The 6017-nt window shown below is 35.9% G+C and overlaps 1 pseudogene; it reads left to right on the top strand.

Annotated features, from left to right (window-relative positions):
* LOC128249344 (histone-lysine N-methyltransferase SETMAR-like) overlaps window positions 1-6017 on the top strand; it is a 30857-nt pseudogene that overhangs the window by 23957 nt on the left and 883 nt on the right.

Here is a 6017-nt window from a genome sequence, read left to right as displayed (position 1 = left end):
ATGTGTGTGTGTGTGTGTGTGTGTGTTTGTGTGTGTGTTTGTGTCCGGGATTTGGGAAATGGTTGGTCTGGGATATGAAAAAATTATCGAGGCAGGGTCGTCGTCGTCGTCATCATGATCATGATCATCATCATGATCACCATCACCATCATCACCACCACCTCCTCCTCACTACATTAAATACGATGGCATTGACTTAACCTTGTACATAACTACCTACTTGGTCGTATCTGTGCCTATATTCTGACTTGGTCAAGTGTTTCCAAATAGTTACTAACTATATTATCTTTATTTGCTGTCTGCTATTAGTTTGTGTATAATTTCTTGTTAGCCAAGTGTAGCCATAATAAAATTGTTTTGGTTTTTATACTTGTTATTGGTCAATCAGCTTTGGTTTCATTCCAAACCCTCCAGTTTTGCCAAATATCGCTCACTTACCAAAAGACTTTACTTAACTAGATCTGTTTAGTCACATTCTTAAGTCTTGCTCCTCCCTGTATATTTTTCTCAGTACCTTTCTAACAATCTCTATAGTTCCAATCACTAGGCTGCAAGTACTTATAGTTCCCAACCTTTATGCTGGAGGTCCCTATAAATCAAAACCTAATCGATTCCTTAATCATAGAAATAATTATTTTTGAACCTTTATTCATTTAAAAAAATGATATCTGTTTTCTGCTTGGTTTCATATTATTCCTATTATGAAAAAATTTTATAGAAATTTTATTCTGAATTGATCTCCCGCAGATTCCTTGGTATTTTCTTTCTTTTCCGACATATATTTCTTACATTTCTTGGTTCAATTTCTTTGTAAATTAATAGTTGGTGCGATAATGCTAATTATTGTATTAATGTTTCGTTCTGTTTCTAATACTGTATTAAATTGTTTCTCGTTATATTGATTTTCCTCTATTTCAGTCCGTTAATTCTCGTTCATGTTGTATAGAGTTTCAAGATGTTTTTATCTGTATTATCAGATAATTAGCTCCACATGTGGGGGTATTGAGCGTAGTTGTAAATCGTGTAGTTCTGAGTAATTTTCTGGTTTATCTCTTACCACTTTCCTTATCATTTAATGGCCATAGTTATCTCATGCTTGTTTCTATCGAGTAAACTCATTTGAAATATTCACTGACTTCTCTTTTTTATATGTTAGATTTTTTTTTTGCATTAAATTCAAAATATAATCCATCAACCGCAACTTTGGGTCGGACGAGAATATATTTTTGCCATTTTAGTTGACATTAAGGCTTTTATTCCCGTTCATTCGATTCCATGTCCGGAGAATAACTTGCACAAAAGAATGCTGCTTTAAATCTTTCCAAATTTAAAAAGTACAAAGAACTAGCAATTAACATCTTAAATTACAATGGTTCAAGACGACATTTGTACTTGGTGGATTTTCATTGTTTCTTCATGAATATCACTGAATACTCCCTGTAACACTTATGTTTACACTTGTGATTGTGTTTATCCTAAATCAGCATTCACATTTTATCGCCAGCTATCAGTGTTGCTTTATTTCTTTCACCTTTTCCTTTACTTCTTTCTGCGAGGTTAAGGCACAGTTTGAAGTTATATTTTAATGAGTCAAAATTTTGCAATATTTTGCTAACTTATTTGCTTTATTCAAGTTACAGCAAAAACACTCCAGTATTCAAAGTAGAGGCCATCGTGAGGCACGTCTGAAGCCATCTTTCTACCAGTGCTTTGATCCCAAGCTGATACCAGTCCTTGTGCTTCGAGGTGATGAGCTTCCTCACTGAAACTCCCATATTCTCTTGGTTGATGAAGTGTCGCGAGCACAGGAAGTGAGTCCTGGGTCGGAACAAGTAATAACCCGAGTGAGCTAAGTCCGCTCTATATGCTAGGTGGGATATCAGTTCGATTCCCTCAAACTCTTGGAGTTTAATCTGGGTCGTTCAAGCAGTAAGAGATCTTGCACTATCTTGCTACAGAAGAGTTCGCTTTCTGTTAACTAATGCCAAGTATTTTTGTTGGACAATGGCATACAGCCTCTCCAGCGGTTCGGAGTACAGGTCGACCGTCTGGAACAAACTAGTAGTGAATTATTTCCTCATAATTCCATCAAACGCAGAGTTGAGTATCACCTTGTGTTCAAGGCGCTTATGTTTAGCGACAGGTTCTGGAAGCTGGCCCTTGCTTAACCACTACATATGCACGTTAGGATTGAGTGAAAATATCTTCCTCAGATTATTGCTTGTTCCGATCCATGACTCACATCTTGTGCTCGTGATGCTCCATCCACTAAGAGGAGGTGGAAGCTCCAGTGAAGGATTTCTTCACCTCGACGAATAAGAACTGATATCAGTGTGGGTTCAATGAAGTAGCAGAACAGTAGATTCAAACGGTACCACACGATGACCTTTACTTTGAATGCTAGGCTGCTTTTGGTGTAACTTAACGAATAAAACAAATAAGTCACCAAAATATTGCAAAACTTTTGACTCAACACAATATTTCTAAATAATAAAGTTCATTATTAATTTAAAAGAATGATAGTCTCAGGCCTACCAGAACTCTGTGAATTGATGGAAACTGAATGATGCCCGTCATGTGTGTATGTGTGTGTGTGTGTGTGTGTGTGTGTGTGTGTGTGTGTGTGCGTGTCTTTGTGTTTCTCCTCCCCATTTAACAATCGGTCTTGTTTGTTTACGTCCCTGTAGCCTAGCGGTTTGGCATTAGAGATCGATAGAATAAGTATCAGGCTTAAAAAATAAGTACTGGATTCAATTTATTTGCCTGAAACCCTCAAAGGCGGTGATCCAACATAGCTGCAGTTCAAAAATAAAAGATAAAAAGATGTTTATTTAGTTCCTTTAGGACTATTAATCTTTCATTGCATAACCAAGTGTGGATCCATGTACCCTGGATGCGCATAGCATTCATGTGTTGTTTTGTTTTCCCATTATATTAAAAGTTTTTTGCATATCTGTACAGCACCAAGTACTTCCGTTTCCCAACGCTATGTTAAAGCCTCGGGTTTTGCTTATCCCTTTAATTATTCCCAAGATATTCAGATGTTATGGGAATTGTATGTTTTCAATCCTAATTTTCTGTCTTTCACTATTCCAGATCTTTATAATGAGATTATTTCTCTAATTAGTTCACCAATATATTGCTTGTCGTACAATCTATTTATGTTTTTATTGGACGATACATTTTATTTAGTGATTTATAAAAGATTGTCTGGACGATATTTTGCCTTACCATCTCCCTCAGTGTAAATTGTATAGCCACTTTGTGGTGTGGCTTTATACCATCTCCTTTCTGAGTATAATCCATGATACTAGCCTCGTATAAGACCTCCAAACTCTGCCATGACGGTTCATTCAATCCATTTTGGACAAAGGTAGCGAGCAGAAACAATAATATTAACGGTTTCTATAAAGCAGTAACATATTCTAAAGGTATTATCGCTACTCCGTTTCAATATATATTTTTGGTATTTTTCTAGTGGGAGCACTCTGGTTTAGTGTCGTCGTCAAAAATATTTCAATTTCAGCTTTGATTCCTGAGACTTTCAGCCAGTGCTATTCCCACTTTATCCAGTTTTATCCAGCATTATCCAGTTCAAGCTTTATAATCCTAGTTTCAATTTAGTTTCAATTTCTAAATAGGGTCTCTTCTCGTTTACCCTCTCTCCTTGGAGTTGTATCATACCCAAGTCTCTGTTTTATATTTGTTCTCTTTCTTAAAGACAGATACAGTTTTCGTCTTGTTTTATTATTTTGGTTTCGGTTGTTTGCATTAGTTTCCTTTACATCTTTCTCTAGATACTTCTGTAGTTCTGAAGTAGATATTTTATGCTAATTTTCTTGCTCTATACATCCCTTTTCTCTCAGTAGTTATATGAGTGTAATGTTCTAAATGAAATTACTATTCAATTAGCACCCATTTGAGAATATTATAACTATAAATAATTACTGCGACAGCTAAATAATTGCAAAATTTTACCTTTGTTTTCCTGTTTTTTTCTTTTTTTCTTTTGCATTTAACTGTTTCTAAACGTTAATCTCGAAGGTCTATAATATCTATAATCGTTCGATATTCCAACCGCTTAAGGCGGCGAGCTGGTAAAAACGTTAGCACACCGGGCGTAATTCTTAGTGGTATTTCGTCTGTCCTTACGTTCTGAGTTCAAATTCCACTGAGGCCAACTTTGCCTTTCATCCTTTCGGGGTTGATAAATGAAGCACCAGTGAAACACTGGGGTCGATCTAATCGACTAGTCCCCTACTCCAGATTTCAGGCCTTGTGCCTTTAGTAGAAAGGATTATTATTATTATTATCATTATTATTGAGTGAGTGAGAGAGCAGTGACACTGAGGTAAAATATACTAAGCCCAGTATACCCATCATGACTACCTGTCTGATAAGGGTACACCAGGTACATGCATCACAACCATATGTGCGCCACATGGTGATCTCATATCAAGATAAACAGCGCATGATCTTGCAGGTGGGGCCCAGTTAGAATTTTCTTCAGGTCGAGTAGCCCATCCCATTCAAAGGGTCCCTGAATAAGGGTTGTTTGAGGATGCTAAACAAAACACTCATGTTTCCAAAGGTGACTTATCCAGTTTTAGTTAGGATTTCCGTTGTTTTAAAGCTTTTGTTGTTTCTTCTTTTTCTTCATATTTGTTCGGTATTATGACTTCTTTTTTGTATTTGCCAGTTTCCTTAATGACAGAAAACAGTTTTTTGTTTTGTTCGTATTTTGTGACTATTTGTATTAGTTTTCCTTGCGTCTGAAGTAAGTTTTTCTGTAGTCCTGTAGTGGTTATTTCTTAATAGTTTTCTACCACCTTCGATACGTTGTATATATAGCCTTTCTATATCAGATTTTGGGTGGTGCATTCTCAATCCTGTCATTATTTTTCTTGTTTTCCTGTCTATTTTGATTAGTTCATTTAGAGTCCGGTTAAAAATATTGTAGCTGTAACTTATAATTGGAACGGCTAAAGTGTTGATACCTTTATCTTGTTTTTCGCATTTCGCTCTGTTTTCAGTATTAATCTAACTCGTCTATAGAATTCCTTTCTTATCTTCACTTTCCTTTGTGTGTGTTGTATCGTATCTAGTTCATTGATTCCTAAGTATTTGCATGTCTGGCTTATTATTTCTTCTTCTTCTTCTTCTTCTTCTTCTTCTTCTTCTTCTTCTTCTTCTTCTTCTTCTTATTATTATTATTATTATTATTATTATTATTATTATTATTATTATTATTATTATTATTATTATTATTATTATTATTATTATTATCATTATTATTATTCAGTAGTCTTCACTACATTACCGGACACAGCCCTGTAGGCTCTTGGTTCCGTGCAGTATTTTGGTTTGGTTTCGTATTTTTTGTTTCATTAATGGCCCGCTAAGTCGTATGTATGTTCATTGGCCACTAGTAAGTGACATTTATTTTGAGTTTTGTTGGAAGAAGCCTAGAGTGGAGTAAAGTGTTTGTTATTTCAGGCAGGGTTAAGGCTGAAATGCTATTGCATATTTGGTTGTATATATCCGAAAATAGATAGTAAAAGGATCGATATATTCTGTAGTAAAAGAAGGGATTTTTAAATTGTTTAATAAGAGAAGAATGCGACTCCTATCAATCATTCAAGGCCTTCATTTGCTGGCGGGGAAGGGAGTTAAGAGTACGAGGGCAGCGGATTATGTCTATCATACACAAAAAAGAAAGATCCCAGTGATGGGATTCCATGCAGCTTCTCTCGTCCAAACTCATCAACCTGAAAGTGTGGTAGACGTCGCTTGACCATGGTACTGTGCAGAGTGATTGAACTCGAAACCACATAGTAATGAAGCAAATTTCATAGTCACGTGGCCTCATCTGCCATTATATTAATTTTTAACAATACTTGAGGCCATCTAAATTAGTAGGAAAGTTTGTGTAGCTTAGAGCGTGGTGTATAGAGCAGGGTTGCTGATGGAAAATATTAGCAAAGCTAGAGCAATCAAGAGTGAAGAATGCAGCGCGT

Source organism: Octopus bimaculoides, chromosome 14 (assembly GCF_001194135.2).
Source record: "Octopus bimaculoides isolate UCB-OBI-ISO-001 chromosome 14, ASM119413v2, whole genome shotgun sequence".
Classification (NCBI taxonomy): domain Eukaryota; kingdom Metazoa; phylum Mollusca; class Cephalopoda; order Octopoda; family Octopodidae; genus Octopus; species Octopus bimaculoides.
Note: the sequence above shows the minus strand (reverse complement) of the source record. Positions and strands in the feature narration are given on the sequence as shown.